The 17,537-nt window shown below is 46.0% G+C and overlaps 3 pseudogenes; all 3 read left to right on the top strand.

Annotated features, from left to right (window-relative positions):
* Positions 1–458: 458 nt before the first annotated feature.
* Positions 459–3,660, top strand: LOC147957298 (uncharacterized; annotated as a pseudogene).
* Positions 3,661–7,613: 3,953 nt separating this feature from the next.
* Positions 7,614–8,556, top strand: LOC147957297 (uncharacterized; annotated as a pseudogene).
* Positions 8,557–10,716: 2,160 nt separating this feature from the next.
* LOC147957296 (uncharacterized) lies at positions 10,717–13,413 on the top strand (annotated as a pseudogene).
* Positions 13,414–17,537: the final 4,124 nt, after the last annotated feature.

The following is a 17,537-nucleotide window of genomic DNA, read 5'->3' as shown; positions in this document are numbered from 1 at the left end:
GAAAGCATGTAGGCAAAACCAGAATTAAAACATCCTTCTCAATGGAGCTCGTGCAGTTCGGAAGACCCTAATCATCGATGAGGGACCCCTCCGATGGTAGCATGGCGTGACAATTGCCGTCAATGACAACACCCAAAGTACCTTGCACAATCCATCGATCCAGTTCGGAACAATCAAGCACATACCTTGCAAAGTGATGTGGATCTGAAGCAGAGGTGGGAAGGTAAAGGCTTAGGTGAGGTGGAATGAGACGTTGATATAGACGTGCACGCATGAGAATAAGGCGGTGCCCAGGATGGATCTCCATCGGAGGAGGCCGGATCCGCTGGGGAGGAGGTCGCTGTAGTACCTGCCATCTGTGCGATGGATCACGGGGCTGGCAGGCAGGGGGAGGGGATAGGAGGGAGCGGGTGGGCTAGAGCGCAGATGGCGGGTGCCCCCGACGACGGCTGGGAAGGATGGTGGAGGAGGTGGATGAGGATGGCGGCGGCGGCGTCTGCGGTTGCGCCTCGTCCGCAGCCGTGCTGGTGGTGGTCGATGCGAGAGCTGGATGGCGTCGGCCAGAATCAGGCAGGGGCAACAAAGATTTAGAGGAGAGAGAGAATGGAGGCGATGAGCGATGGGAGGAAGGGCCACTGGCGATTGGGGTGGCCTCAGATCCGCCCTCCGTGGCCGCCTATTTCATGGGACGAACACCCGTGCTCACCGTCGGGCTCGCCTTTGGCCGCTGCCTCGCCAACATTCAAGACGTAGAGCCCCTTCCTCCGATCCCATTTGCAAGGGAGGCAGCTCTATCCTTCATCGCAGAGAACGAGTCCACACTGAGATCCCAACCAGATCGTGATTGCGCCTCCCCAAACCGCAGCGCACATCCCACTCCATCAACGACCAACCTATATGAGGCGGAGGGTCAGTGTAGGACGCGAGCGCCGTCACCATGGACGTGGGGGACGCCGTAGGTGGGAAGGAGGCGGCGACGGCGTCTGTGTCAGGAAGATCGCACGACGGCGGCGGCGTTTACTCGAGGGGATCGAGAGGAGCTGCGTTTGGTGCCGGGTGGGTTCTTTGGTGCGTGCGTGGGGCTGGAGATTGTGATAGGTGATCAGGTGAGGGCGTGCCATACCTGGATCGATAGCCTTACCATACCTGCTGGTAATTTAAATTTATTACCATATTCGATATTTCCCGAGTTATGGCCTTACCATACCTGGATTGATAGCCTTTGGGGTAATTTAAATTTATTACCATATAATTACCATATTCAAAATTTCCTGAGTTATGACCTTACCATACCTGGATTGGTTTATTACTATACGTGGATTAATTATGATTTATTACTATACGTGGATAGCCTTACCATACCTGGTGGTAATTTAAATTTATTACCATATTCGATATTTCCCGAGTTATGGCCTTACCATACCTGGATTGATAGCCTTTGGGGTAATTTAAATTTATTACCATATAATTACCATATTCAAAATTTCCTGAGTTATGACCTTACCATATCTGAATTGATTTATTACTATACGTGGATTAATTATGATTTATTACTATATGATTTATTACTATACGTGGATAGCCTTACCATACCTGGTGGTAATTTAAATTTATTACCATATTCGATATTTCCCGAGTTATGGCCTTACCATACCTGGATTGATAGCCTTTGGGGTAATTTAAATTTATTACCATACGAGTGTGGCGCAAAAACGCTTCCCGCCTGATTTTTTTTTCTTCATCCTCCCACCTTCCTCGTCTTTTCTCCTTTCTCGCATCCGTTTCTTTCTTTCCACTCTCAACCGCTACACCCTATCTCTTCCAAGACAGGTTACTTGGTTGGCTTCTTAAAAATGAAAATTGAAACTCATCTTTTGAACTAGTAGGAACTATTTTTTTTAAATAGTGATGATGGGGAACATTACATGAAAATCAAAAAAAAAAATCCTACGAAACACCCAACATCTAATCTTGGAGAGATGCAAAGCAACGAGAGGGGAGTGTGTCTAGATACCTTGTGGAACGAAAGCGGAAGCGTATATAACGCATTGATGTAGTCGTACTCTTCGCGATCCAATCCGATCAAGTGCCGAACAGACGGCACCTCCGCATTCAGCACACGTGCGGCTCGATGACGTCTCCTCCTTCTTGATCCAGCAAGCAAGAGAGGCGAAGTAGATGGGATCTCAACCAGCACGACGGCGTGGTGGAGATGGTGATGACACCTATGGAGCACCAGCAGAAAGCTCTATTTCCTGTGCACTTGTGGAGGAAAGCCTCATCAAGTTACCCCATATAGTGATGCTACTTCTACGGCCAGGCTTTTCTGTAATGATCCACGAAAATGTGCAGGATCTGTTGGATCTGCATGAAACTGCTAGATAAATAAAAACTTATGGTAGGTCAACTGCTCTCCCAATTCATTATTCCTTTTTTTCTTTCAATAAAATGAACCATTGGAATCGCATGGACAGGCTCCCCCACAGGCACGGCATGCCGCCATGCCTCCGCCTGCTAGTATTAATAATGCATCCCATGCATGCAGACATATCCAGTAATGAAAATGAACACACTGCTGGAGTTGCTCGCTAGAGAAATCTACACTCGAGGTATGTTTGAACATTTTCGCAAGGTCCTATATGAAGCAGGGAAGTACAAGGTAGATGAGATCTGTAAAGGAAAAACCTATTTTGTGTGGCGGTACCATCCAGAAAAACATGACCAGTGGTGCAGGGTTCAGGGTTGTGTACAAAGTCGAAGTTGTTGAGGAGGGCAGGGAACTGATATGTGCGTGTGGTAATTTTGAGCACACAGGCTTGCTGTGCTGCCACACTGTTAAGGTAACAATATTTATTGTGATGATCAAGGCTTTTGCTGCAAGCCTGCTAAATCAAAAAAATTGTTGAGCAGCATAATTAAGCATACGAACTATGTGTTTTGCAGGTCCGCGATTTCCTTGTATAAACTAGATAGAGGCAAAGCTCATTGTGAAACGTTGGACAAAAGATTGAGGGATATGCGGCCAGACCACTTGGCACATCTTCAGGGCAAAATTTGTGTAAACTCGATAACATTCGGACACTCAAATATGTGGACCCATGCCCTTGAAGTTGTAAGGCTGGGAGATGCAAACACAAGTGCATACGAGTGTGCAAATATCTTGAAGACAGCAATGGCTAAACTGACACCTATATATAGCCACTGTTGCGGGATGGAATGGAGCTAGAAGACTGAATCAAGACAAGGGGAAAGATAAGGAACCGATTCAGTGAGGGCACCCTCCAGCGGGTGTGGGAGCGACGCTAAAGGTAGTGACATTGGTAATTTCGTCGCTCTAAAGGCTCCAGAACGAAAGCGTAAGCCAGGTCGACCAACCATCGGTAGGGACAAGCCTCCATATGATGTTCAGGGTGCGAAGAGAAAGCTGCCGATGGATGCGGTGCAAGCAAACACACTCGCTTCTGTAGTATATGCCTGGAGCAATGTCACAAGAGCACCACGTGTCCACAGAGGGCCGACCTTCCTCAAAAAGAAAGAAAAGAGGCAAAATGCTGAAACTATGGCATCGGTATTCACAGGAAGAACACCTACAACAAGCCCAAGGTTGTGCTGCATATTGTTGAAAACGCCACTTTAGATGGAAATGCCATTTGCGGGTGACCTGGTTAGATTCAATAATTTTTTCTGCGAGTTGCTGAGGGCTCCGTGGTTGCTAGCTAGAAGACTGTTATTCTTAATAGAAAAAACTGTTACTGAGTAGTATGTGCTGTTGTCATCAGTTTATGTGTTGTATGCATGTTTATCATCAAAAAATGTTATGAGTGAAATTTGAGTGCCATCTCATATGGAGTGTGCATTATCCCATGGGTTTCATTGCAATTTTAGTTGACAATTCTCAATTTGGTCTACTGATGTGTGTGAGCAAAATTTCAGTTGATTGTTTCTGTCTCCCTCTTACAAAATTTGTTACCATCAGGATCCACTATGCAGCTAGACCGTGGTGGCAACGATTCAATGTGACTGCGGCCTAAAACAGGTCAACACACTCCTGCTGTATGTCATGGGCGGGACCCGTACAGTTTTATTTTAGAACTGCTTGAGAGGGCTCCCCAAGGAAGCGGGGTGTACTTAACGAGGGGCTGCATCCGCTCCGGAGAGCACACACCGGAGCTTCATCTACAGTCTACATGGGATCAAGACGACCTGTGTGTGAGTGGACATGTTTGTGCTGGCTTCCAACGGGAGCTCCTTCTGTTCGAGCTGGAGTGCCCTTGCTGTCGGCGCTGACCAAGGCAACCATGTTCAGAATGTGAGCTCTGAAGAACACGCCAGTGGTGGCATTGCTCCAGCGCATGCGGGTTTTGTACATCAGCATTCACTGATCCAAGTACATGCTACTCACTTGCCGATGTACGTCGCAAAATTTGAGTTAGTGGGCCTACCCAGCCCATTTACGTGCCGTTTGAACCTCTGGCACAGGTTTTTAATGAGCCAAAACGTCATAGCAGTCTAGCCAAGTTGAACACCAGACCGATTGGCATTGAGGAAAAGGGCTAGTTTGGGTTAATTTTTTAGAGAACAGGGTTTTTTTGTGTGTGGAGGTATATGGGTTATTTTTTATGCTGAACATTTGATAGAGATCCAGTTTGTCAACTCTCACTAAATGAAGTGAGTGTATCAATACCGTTTTTACTCAGTTCTTGAATATTGAAATCCAAGGTGTGTGATGAATGTGTTTACTACTAATACATATAAATGTCAAACGATGTTAGTGCTGATATAGAGGCGAGGCGGTGCAAGTAAAATGCCTCCCATGAGAATAAAAAAAAGTAGATGAAACAAACCATAAGCATTTGCTCTGATATTTTTGCTTCTTGACGTATTGCCACTAGGGCAGTTGCCGCAGCAGCCGATTCTGCCTCCTTTTTTATAGCATATTCTTGCAGACTTCCAAATGTCGGCCCATCTATGGTCACTGTTGACTTGAAGATAGGTTCATGATGCGGACCACTCTGAGTGGTGTTATACAAATGTAAATCTTTCTGTAGGTCTTGAGCATAATTTCGTAACTGTGACTTGTAAGAAAGATGGATTTCTGCAATATATAAATAAATTAGTGAGTACCACAAATATAGAAGAAAGATGTGTGAACGATCATCATGAGCATTTTCAGTGGCAGGAATAAAAACGTCACAGCGGCATGATAGAGACGTAAAAAAATCAAATCAATTTTTGGCATGAGGGGCATTTATATGACTACATAGGTAGTAAAGGCCAATCAAGAGAACAGAAAAAAACAAAAGAATAATCTTCAATGGTGCCCCCGACGATGGCTGGGAAGGATGGTGGAGGAGTTGGATGAGGATGGTGGCGGCGGCGTCTGCGGTTGCGCCTCGTCCGCAGCCATGCTGGTGGTGGTCGATGCGAGAGCCGGATGGCGTCGGCCAGAATCAGGCAGGGGCAACAAAGATTTAGAGGAGAGAGAGAATGGAGGCGATGAGCGATGGGAGGAAGGGCCACTGGCGATTGGGGTGGCCTCAGATCCGCCCTCCGTGGCCGCCTATTTCATGGGACGAGCACCCGTGCTCACCGTCGGGCTCGCCTTCGGCCGCTGCCTCGCCGACATTCACGACGTAGAGCCCCTTCCTCCGATCCCATTTGCAAGGGAGGCAGCGCCATCCTTCATCGCAGAGAACGAGTCCACACTGAGATCCCAACCAGATCGTGATTGCGCCTCCCCAAACCGCAGCGGCACATCCCACTCCATCAAAGACCAACCTATATGAGGCGGATGGTCAGTGTAGGACGCGAGCGCCGTCACCATGGACGTGGGGGACGCCGTAGGTGGGAAGGAGGCGGCGACGGCGTCTGTGTCAGGAAGATCGCACGACGGCGGCGGTGTTTACTCGAGGGGATCGAGAGGAGCTGCGTTTGGTGCCGGGTGGGTTCTTTGGTGCGTGCGTGGGGCTGGAGATTGTGATAGGTGATCAGGTGAGGGCGTGCCATACCTGGATCGATAGCCTTACCATACCTGGTGGTAATTTAAATTTATTACCATATTCGATATTTCCCGAGTTATGGCCTTACCATACCTGGATTGATAGCCTTTGGGGTAATTTAAATTTATTACCATATAATTACCATATTCAAAATTTCCTGAGTTATGACCTTACGATACCTGGATTGGTTTATTACTATACGTGGATTAATTATGATTTATTACTATACGTGGATAGCCTTACCATACCTGGTGGTAATTTAAATTTATTACCATATTCGATATTTCCCGAGTTATGGCCTTACCATACCTGGATTGATAGCCTTTGGGGTAATTTAAATTTATTACCATATAATTACCATATTCAAAATTTCCTGAGTTATGACCTTACCATACCTGGATTGATTTATTACTATACGTGGATTAATTATGATTTATTACTATATGATTTATTACTATACGTGGATAGCCTTACCATACCTGGTGGTAATTTAAATTTATTACCATATTCGATATTTCCTGAGTTATGGCCTTACCATACCTGGATTGATAGCCTTTGAGGTAATTTAAATTTATTACCATACGAGTGTGGCGCAAAAACGCTTCCCGCCTGAATTTTTTTTCTTCATCCTCCCACCTTCCTCGTCTTTTCTCCTTTCTCGCATCCGTTTCTTTCTTTCCACTCTCAACCTCTACACCCTATCTCTTCCAAGACAGGTTACATGGTTGGCTTCTTAAAAATAAAAATTGAAACTCATCTTTTGAACTAGTAGGAACTATTTTTTTAAATAGTGATGATGGGGAACATTACATGAAAATCAAAAAAAAAAATTCCTACGAAACACCCAACATCTAATCTTGGAGAGATGCAAAGCAATGAGAGGGGAGTGTGTCTAGATACCTTGTGGAACGAAAGCGGAAGCGTATATAACGCATTGATGTAGTCGTACTCTTCGCGATCCAATCACGATCCAATCCGATCAAGTGCCGAACAGACGGCACCTCCGCATTCAGCACACGTGCGGCTCGATGACGTCTCCTCCTTCTTGATCCAGCAAGCAAGAGAGGCGAAGTAGATGGGATCTCAACCAGCACGACGGCGTGGTGGAGATGGTGATGACACCTATGGAGCACCAGCAGAAAGCTCTATTTCCTGTGCACTTGTGGAGGAAAGTCTCATCAAGTTACCCCATATAGTGATGCTACTGCTACGGCCAGGCTTTTCTGTAATGATCCACGAAAATGTGCAGGATCTGTTGGATCTGCATGAAACTGCTAGATAAATAAAAACTTATGGTAGGTCAACTGCTCTCCCAATTCATTATTCCTTTTTTTCTTTCAATAAAATGAACCATTGGAATCGCATGGACAGGCTCCCCCACAGGCACGGCATGCCGCCATGCCTCCGCCTGCTAGTATTAATAATGCATCCCATGCATGCAGACATATCCAATAATGAAAATGAACACACTGCTGGAGTTGCTCGCTAGAGAAATCTACACTCGAGGTATGTTTGAACATTTTCGCAAGGTCCTATATGAAGCAGGGCAGTACAAGGTAGATGGGATCTGTAAAGGAAAAACCTATTTTGTGTGGCGGTACCATCCAGAAAAACATGACCAGTGGTGCAGGGTTCAGGGTTGTGTACAAAGTCGAAGTTGTTGAGGAGGGCAGGGAACTGATATGTGATTGTGGTAATTTTGAGCACACAGGCTTGCTGTGCTGCCACACTGTTAAGGTAACAATATTTATTGTGATGATCAAGGCTTTTGCTGCAAGCCTGCTAAATCAAAAAAATTGTTGAGCAGCATAATTAAGCATACGAACTATGTGTTTTGCAGGTCCGCGATTTCCTTGTATAAAGTAGATAGAGGCAAAGCTCATTGTGAAACGTTGGACAAAAGATTGAGGGATATGCGGCCAGACCACTTGGCACATCTTCAGGGCAAAATTTGTGTAAACTCGATAACATTCGGACACTCAAATATGTGGACCCATGCCCTTGAAGTTGTAAGGCTGGGAGATGCAAATACAATTGCATACGAGTGTGCAAATATCTTGAAGACAGCAATGGCTAAACTGACACCTATATATAGCCACTGTTGCGGGATGGAATGGAGCTAGAAGACTGAATCAAGACAAGGGGAAAGATAAGGAACCGATTCAGTGAGGGCACCCTCCAGCGGGTGTGGGAGCGACGCGAAAGGTAGTGACATTGGTAATTTCGTCGCTCTAAAGGCTCCAGAACGAAAGCGTAAGCCAGGTCGACCAACCATCGGTAGGGACAAGCCTCCATATGATGTTCAGGGTGCGAAGAGAAAGCTGCCGATGGATGCGGTGCAAGCAAACACACTCGCTTCTGTAGTATATGCCTCGAGCAATGTCACAAGAGCACCACGTGTCCACAAAGGGCCGACCTTCCTCAAAAAGAAAGAAAAGAGGCAAAATGCTGAAACTATGGCATCGGTATTCACAGGAAGAACACCTACAACAAGCCTAAGGTTGTGCTGCATATTGTTGAAAACGCCACTTTAGATGGAAATGCCATTTGCGGGTGACCTGGTTAGATTCAATATATTTTTCTGCGAGTTGCTGAGGGCTCCGTGGTTGCTAGCTAGAAGACTGTTATTCTTAATAGAAAAAACTGTTACTGAGTAGTATGTGCTGTTGTCATCAGTTTATGTGTTGTATGCATGTTTATCATCAAAAAATGTTATGAGTGAAATTTGAGTGCCATCTCATATGGAGTGTGCATTATCCCATGGGTTTCATTGCAATTTTAGTTGACAATTCTCAATTTGGTCTACTGATGTGTGTGAGCAAAATTTCAGTTGATTGTTTCTGTCCCCCTCTTACAAAATTTGTTACCATCAGGATCCACTATGCAGCTAGACCGTCGTGGCAACGATTCAACGTGACTGCGGCCTAAAACAGGTCAACACACTCCTGCTGTATGTCATGGGCGGGACCCGTACAGTATTATTTTAGAACTGCTTGAGAGGGCTCCCCAAGGAAGCGGGGTGTACTTAACGAGGGGCTGCATCCGCTCCGGAGAGCACACACCGGAGCTTCATCTACAGTCTACATGGGATCAAGACGACCTGTGTGTGAGTGGACATGTTTGTGCTGGCTTCCTACGGGAGCTCCTTCTGTTCGAGCTGGAGTGCCCTTGCTGTCGGCGCTGACCAAGGCAACCATGTTCAGAATGTGAGCTCTGAAGAACACGCCAGTGGTGGCATTGCTCCAGCGCATGCGGGTTTTGTACATCAGCATTCACTGATCCAAGTACATGGTACTCACTTGCCGATGTACGTCGCAAAATTTGAGTTGGTGGGCATACCCAGCCCATTTACGTGCCGTTTGAACCTCTGGCACAGGTTTTTAATGAGCCAAAACGTCATGGCAGTCTAGCCAAGTTGAACACCAGACCGATTGGCATTGAGGAAAAGGGCTAGTTTGGGTTAATTTTTTAGAGAACAGGGTTTTTTTGTGTGTGGAGGTATATGGGTTATTTTTTATGCTGAACATTTGATAGAGATCCAGTTTGTCAACTCTCACTAAATGAAGTGAGTGTATCAATACCGTTTTTACTCAGTTCTTGAATATTGAAATCCAAGGTGGGTGATGAATGTGTTTACTACTAATACATATAAATGTCAAACGATGTTAGTGCTGATATAGAGGCGAGGCGGTGCAAGTAAAATGCCTCCCATGAGAAAAAAAAAGTAGATGAAACAAACCATAAGCATTTGCTCTGATATTTTTGCTTCTTGACGTATTGCCACTAGGGCAGTTGCCGCAGCAGCCGATTCTGCCTCCTTTTTTATAGCATATTCTTGCAGACTTCCAAATGTCGGCCCATCTATGGTCACTGTTGACTTGAAGATAGGTTCATGATGCGGACCACTCTGAGTGGTGTTATACAAACGTAAATCTTTCTGTAGGTCTTGAGCATAATTTCGTAACTGTGACTTGTAAGAAAGATGGATTTCTGCAATATATAAATAAATTAGTGAGTACCACAAATATAGAAGAAAGATGTGTGAACGATCATCATGAGCATTTTCAGTGGCAGGAATAAAAACGTCACAGCGGCATGATAGAGACGTAAAAAAATCAAATCAATTTTTGGCATGAGGGGCATTTATATGACTACATAGGTAGTAAAGGCCAATCAAGAGAACAGAAAAAAACAAAAGAATAATCTTCAATGGTGCCCCCGACGACGGCTGGGAAGGATGGTGGAGGAGTTGGATGAGGATGGCGGCGGCGGCGTCTGCGGTTGCGCCTCGTCCGCAGCCATGCTGGTGGTGGTCGATGCGAGAGCCGGATGGCGTCGGCCAGAATCAGGCAGGGGCAACAAAGATTTAGAGGAGAGAGAGAATGGAGGCGATGAGCGATGGGAGGAAGGGCCACTGGCGATTGGGGTGGCCTCAGATCCGCCCTCCGTGGCCGCCTATTTCATGGGACGAGCACCCGTGCTCACCGTCGGGCTCGCCTTCGGCCGCTGCCTCGCCGACATTCACGACGTAGAGCCCCTTCCTCCGATCCCATTTGCAAGGGAGGCAGCGCCATCCTTCATCGCAGAGAACGAGTCCACACTGAGATCCCAACCAGATCGTGATTGCGCCTCCCCAAACCGCAGCGGCACATCCCACTCCATCAACGACCAACCTATATGAGGCGGAGGGTCAGTGTAGGACGCGAGCGCCGTCACCATGGACGTGGGGGACGCCGTAGGTGGGAAGGAGGCGGCGACGGCGTCTGTGTCAGGAAGATCGCACGACGGCGGCGGCGTTTACTCGAGGGGATCGAGAGGAGCTGCGTTTGGTGCCGGGTGGGTTCTTTGGTGCGTGCGTGGGGCTGGAGATTGTGATAGGTGATCAGGTGAGGGCGTGCCATACCTGGATCGATAGCCTTACCATACCTGGTGGTAATTTAAATTTATTACCATATTCGATATTTCCCGAGTTATGGCCTTACCATACCTGGATTGATAGCCTTTGGGGTAATTTAAATTTATTACCATATAATTACCATATTCAAAATTTCCTGAGTTATGACCTTACGATACCTGGATTGGTTTATTACTATACGTGGATTAATTATGATTTATTACTATACGTGGATAGCCTTACCATACCTGGTGGTAATTTAAATTTATTACCATATTCGATATTTCCCGAGTTATGGCCTTACCATACCTGGATTGATAGCCTTTGGGGTAATTTAAATTTATTACCGTATAATTACCATATTCAAAATTTCCTGAGTTATGACCTTACCATACCTGGATTGATTTATTACTATACGTGGATTAATTATGATTTATTACTATATGATTTATTACTATACGTGGATAGCCTTACCATACCTGGTGGTAATTTAAATTTATTACGATATTCGATATTTCCCGAGTTATGGCCTTACCATACCTGGATTGATAGCCTTTGGGGTAATTTAAATTTATTACCATACGAGTGTGGCGCAAAAACGCTTCCCGCCTGAATTTTTTTTCTTCATCCTCCCACCTTCCTCGTCTTTTCTCCTTTCTCGCATCCGTTTCTTTCTTTCCACTCTCAACCTCTACACCCTATCTCTTCCAAGACAGGTTACTTGGTTGGCTTCTTAAAAATAAAAATTGAAACTCATCTTTTGAACTAGTAGGAACTATTTTTTTTAAATAGCGATGATGGGGAACATTACATGAAAATCAAAAAAAAAATTCCTACGAAACACCCAACATCTAATCTTGGAGAGATGCAAAGCAACGAGAGGGGAGTGTGTCTAGATACCTTGTGGAACGAAAGCGGAAGCTTATATAACGCATTGATGTAGTCGTACTCTTCGCGATCCAATCACGATCCAATCCGATCAAGTGCCGAACAGACGGCACCTCCGCATTCAGCACACGTGCGGCTCGATGACGTCTCCTCCTTCTTGATCCAGCAAGCAAGAGAGGCGAAGTAGATGGGATCTCAACCAGCACGACGGCGTGGTGGAGATGGTGATGACACCTATGGAGCACCAGCAGAAAGCTCTATTTCCTGTGCACTTGTGGAGGAAAGTCTCATCAAGTTACCCCATATAGTGATGCTACTGCTACGGCCAGGCTTTTCTGTAATGATCCATGAAAATGTGCAGGATCTGTTGGATCTGCATGAAACTGCTAGATAAATAAAAACTTATGGTAGGTCAACTGCTCTCCCAATTCATTATTCCTTTTTTTCTTTCAATAAAATGAACCATTGGAATCGCATGGACAGGCTCCCCCACAGGCACGGCATGCCGCCATGCCTCCGCCTGCTAGTATTAATAATGCATCCCATGCATGCAGACATATCCAGTAATGAAAATGAACACACTGCTGGAGTTGCTCGCTAGAGAAATCTACACTCGAGGTATGTTTGAACATTTTCGCAAGGTCCTATGTGAAGCAGGGCAGTACAAGGTAGATGGGATCTGTAAAGGAAAAACCTATTTTGTGTGGCGGTACCATCCAGAAAAACATGACCAGTGGTGCAGGGTTCAGGGTTGCGTACAAACTCGAAGTTGTTGAGGAGGGCAGGGAACTGATATGTGAGTGTGGTAATTTTGAGCACACAGGCTTGCTGTGCTGCCACACTGTTAAGGTAACAATATTTATTGTGATGATCAAGGCTTTTGCTGCAAGCCTGCTAAATCAAAAAAATTGTTGAGCAGCATAATTAAGCATACGAACTATGTGTTTTGCAGGTCCGCGATTTCCTTGTATAAACTAGATAGAGGGATATGCGGCCAGACCACTTGGCACATCTTCAGGGCAAAATTTGTGTAAACTCGATAACATTCGGACACTCAAATATGTGGACCCATGCCCTTGAAGTTGTAAGGCTGGGAGATGCAAATACAAGTGCATACGAGTGTGCAAATATCTTGAAGACAGCAATGGCTAAACTGACACCTATATATAGCCACTGTTGCGGGATGGAATGGAGCTAGAAGACTGAATCAAGACAAGGGGAAAGATAAGGAACCGATTCAGTGAGGGCACCCTCCAGCAGGTGTGGGAGCGACGCTAAAGGTAGTGACATTGGTAATTTCGTCGCTCTAAAGGCTCCAGAACGAAAGCGTAAGCCAGGTCGACCAACCATCGGTAGGGACAAGCCTCCATATGATGTTCAGGGTGCGAAGAGAAAGCTGCCGATGGATGCGGTGCAAGCAAACACACTCGCTTCTGTAGTATATGCCTGGAGCAATGTCACAAGAGCACCACGTGTCCACAGAGGGCCGACCTTCCTCAAAAAGAAAGAAAAGAGGCAAAATGCTGAAACTATGGCATCGGTATTCACAGGAAGAACACCTACAACAAGCCTAAGGTTGTGCTGCATATTGTTGAAAACGCCACTTTAGATGGAAATGCCATTTGCGGGTGACCTGGTTAGATTCAATATTTTTTTCCGTGAGTTGCTGAGGGCTCCGTGGTTGCTAGCTAGAAGACTGTTATTCTTAATAGAAAAAACTGTTACTGAGTAGTATGTGCTGTTGTCATCAGTTTATGTGTTGTATGCATGTTTATCATCAAAAAATGTTATGAGTGAAATTTGAGTGCCATCTCATATGGAGTGTGCATTATCCCATGGGTTTCATTGCAATTTTAGTTGACAATTCTCAATTTGGTCTACTGATGTGTGTGAGCAAAATTTCAGTTGATTGTTTCTGTCCCCCTCTTACAAAATTTGTTACCATCAGGATCCACTATGCAGCTAGACCGTGGTGGCAACGATTCAATGTGACTGCGGCCTAAAACAGGTCAACACACTCCTGCTGTATGTCATGGGCGGGACCCGTACAGTTTTATTTTAGAACTGCTTGAGAGGGCTCCCCAAGGAAGCGGGGTGTACTTAACGAGGGGCTGCATCCGCTCCGAAGAGCAAACACCGGAGCTTCATCTACAGTCTACATGGGATCAAGACGACCTGTGTGTGAGTGGACATGTTTGTGCTGGCTTCCTACGGGAGCTCCTTCTGTTCGAGCTGGAGTGCCCTTGCTGTCGGCGCTGACCAAGGCAACCATGTTCAGAATGTGAGCTCTGAAGAACACGCCAGTGGTGGCATTGCTCCAGCGCATACGGGTTTTGTACATCAGCATTCACTGATCCAAGTACATGCTACTCACTTGCCGTTGTACGTCGCAAAATTTGAGTTGGTGGGCATACCCAGCCCATTTACGTGCCGTTTGAACCTCTGGCACAGGTTTTTAATGAGCCAAAACGTCATGGCAGTCTAGCCAAGTTGAACACCAGACCGATTGGCATTGAGGAAAAGGGCTAGTTTGGGTTAATTTTTTAGAGAACAGGGTTTTTTTGTGTGTGGAGGTATATGGGTTATTTTTTATGCTGAACATTTGATGGAGATCCAGTTTGTCAACTCTCACTAAATGAAGTGAGTGTATCAATACCGTTTTTACTCAGTTCTTGAATATTGAAATCCAAGGTGGGTGATGAATGTGTTTACTACTAATACATATAAATGTCAAACGATGTTAGTGCTGATATAGAGGCGAGGCGGTGCAAGTAAAATGCCTCCCATGAGAATAAAAAAAAGTAGATGAAACAAACCATAAGCATTTGCTCTGATATTTTTGCTTCTTGACGTATTGCCACTAGGGCAGTTGCCGCAGCAGCCGATTCTGCCTCCTTTTTTATAGCATATTCTTGCAGACTTCCAAATGTCGGCCCATCTATGGTCACTGTTGACTTGAAGATAGGTTCATGATGCGGACCACTCTGAGTGGTGTTATACAAATGTAAATCTTTCTGTAGGTCTTGAGCATAATTTCATAACGGTGACTTGTAAGAAAGATGGATTTCTGCAATATATAAATAAATTAGTGAGTACCACAAATATAGAAGAAACATGTGTGAACGATCATCATGAGCATTTTCAGTGGCAGGAATAAAAACGTCACAGCGGCATGATAGAGACGTAAAAAAATCAAATCAATTTTTGGCATGAGGGGCATTTATATGACTACATAGGTAGTAAAGGCCAATCAAGAGAACAGAAAAAACAAAAGAATAATCTTTAATAGCCAATAAGCTATCCATTTCTACTAGACGCTCTCTGAGTAGCTAGCAATCAAAACGGCTTAAACCTTCATTTTCACAGTTGACACCACTTATATATATATGGTGGTCTGCAAACAACCGGCAACGTAACCCACATATATGTATAGAGTCTGGATGTACTGTTTACAAGTCGATCTTCTGGGATCTTGTCGAGCACGACGAGGCCCCATCAGTTGTGGCGGATCAGGTTCTTAGGAGTCGTCTCACGTCTGCTTTGGTAGTTGACTGAGAAGCAGCGACGGCGCATATATCTGGCGCTAGCCGGAGAACTAGGATCTTGAACAAAACATGATCTAGCTAGCTAAGGCGCAGACGTACACACCGGAAAGTAGCTGCCGAGGGGCGGAGCGGCGACGGCGCATGCATCTGGCGCTAACCGGAGCCCTAAAATCTTGAACAAAACGAGATCTAGCTAGCTAGGGCGCATACATACTCACCTGTCAGTAGTTGCGGAGGTGACGAGGGGTGCTCCAACGCTTCCCTGGCGGCGATGTCCTCCAAGGCTGTCCTTGCGGCGACGTCCTGCGCCTGGATGAGCGTGCGGGACCCGGACTCTGGCGAGCTGAACTCGGCGCCGCCGACGGCAACGGTGGAATGGAACCTTGACCCGTGGTCAGGGCCCTCGCCCCGGTCGGTGTAAGCCGGCGTCGCCTATCACGGCTGCTGGCACAGGTTGTACATCGTCGATCGCGTCGCGTGGGGGCGGTCTGAATCAGAAACAGGAAACCGGGATTATATTGAAACTGGGAAGGGAAGGATTTCCTCGGGGCTTTGATCTGATCTGCGCGCAGCTGTGTTCTGGCCGGCGTCGTGTGCACTAATTGGACGCGGCAGCCAGCACTACTGCGTTTCTTTCTTTCTTTGGATTTGGAAGTTTGCTGAGAGCTTTGCAGAGCGTGCCGTTCACTGTTGAACGCATGTTGGGTGCTGTCAATTCCAATTAATGCCGTAAAACTGAAAGGTTTTTATTTCTGTCATTTCCCTTTTTTGATGCTTTCCTTTTAACACTTTCCAAATACGTACCTCAGCCCAGCTTGAGAAATTTTAAGATTTCAAGATTTTCAATGAACTTGAATTTTGTTTGGGGCATGGTTCGACACACGCACCCGTTATGAATAGTAAATTCGGAAAAAAAATATACTGATTTTTTTTTCAAAAAAAAATCTGAACTTTTTTTTTTCGCATACATGGTCGACCACTCTACCCACATATGAAATTTCACAAAGAAATGACACCCACTACATTCTGTGGTGTCCCTACACATAGTCGGAGGGTTCAGTGGCAATCCCTAAATTACGGAGGTCCCCACACACCACATCGAGGTGCTACACATAATCGGAGGGTCCTGTGAATTACGTCGAGGGAGGAGATGTCTCCAATGTGTTGGCAGCACCCCAACTACGAGCTGAAGCGGCAGCGGCGACAGTATGGCCAATGGCTTTCGGGTCGACGTCGGAACTTGTGCAAGTTCAGCAGGAGATGATGGTCATTTTTATGCATAACTGTTTTGACAAATATATGATGCAAACTTTTTCAGAAATTTGTGATTAACATTTTTAAGTACACGGTGAATATTTTTTAAATACAAATAACTTTCTTTAAATATGCAGTGAATATGTTTTGATCCGGGCGCCGAGATCCCCGCCGCCACCTTCCCCGGCGCCCGCGCGGGCTTTGCCGGTGGCCGTCTCTGGTGGCGGCGAGGGAGGGAAGAGGGATGAGGGGAGGCGGCACGACGAAAGATCTGATGGCCCCCGAGGCGCCCGGTAGGCGACACGAGAGCCGCATGGGAGGGAGGGCATCATAGGCTATGTCAGTTTGATCAATGAGCAATCAAGTTTTTCACCAAAAAAGAAAAGAAGATAATAAATGGAAGATACTCCCTCCGTTCCATAATATAAGAGCATTTTTCACAATAGAGTAGTGTCAATAACACTTTTATATTATGGAACGGAGGGAGTAGAAGATAATGATGCTGAAATATTAAAAAAGAGGAGAAATTAATTACGAGTAATAAATGGATAAACAAGTGTCTGTCGCCTGCTGCCGCATAGCCACAATTCCATACATCTTGTCCGTTACACAAAACCGGTTCACTCCCAAAGACCGGATTCTTTTTCATCTCTAGCTTTCCTCCGCCCCTCATGTGTTTGTTTCTTTCCCACTAGTTTTGCTTGGTAGCGAATTCTCTGCTGCTTCAGCGCCCTCGCCCCTCGCCCGTTCTAATCAATAAGCTGCCTCCCGTGATCGTCGATCTGTAGTTGGCCAACGCCGGGGTCAACAACGTCCCCGTCGATGGCAAGTGGGGAGCCGACCCCGCCGTGGCCTCCGTGGAAGGTGAAGCGCAGTCCTCACTGCCCTCGTCCGGGTACAACGCATCGTCAGAGTCGGAGGGGTACCTGGAAGTCGCCGAGGAAGGGGATGGACCGG

This window comes from Triticum urartu, chromosome 7A (genome assembly GCF_056163025.1).
Source record: "Triticum urartu cultivar PI428250 chromosome 7A, HENAU_Tu73, whole genome shotgun sequence".
In the NCBI taxonomy this organism is placed as follows: Eukaryota; Viridiplantae; Streptophyta; class Magnoliopsida; order Poales; family Poaceae; genus Triticum; species Triticum urartu.
Note: the sequence above shows the minus strand (reverse complement) of the source record. Positions and strands in the feature narration are given on the sequence as shown.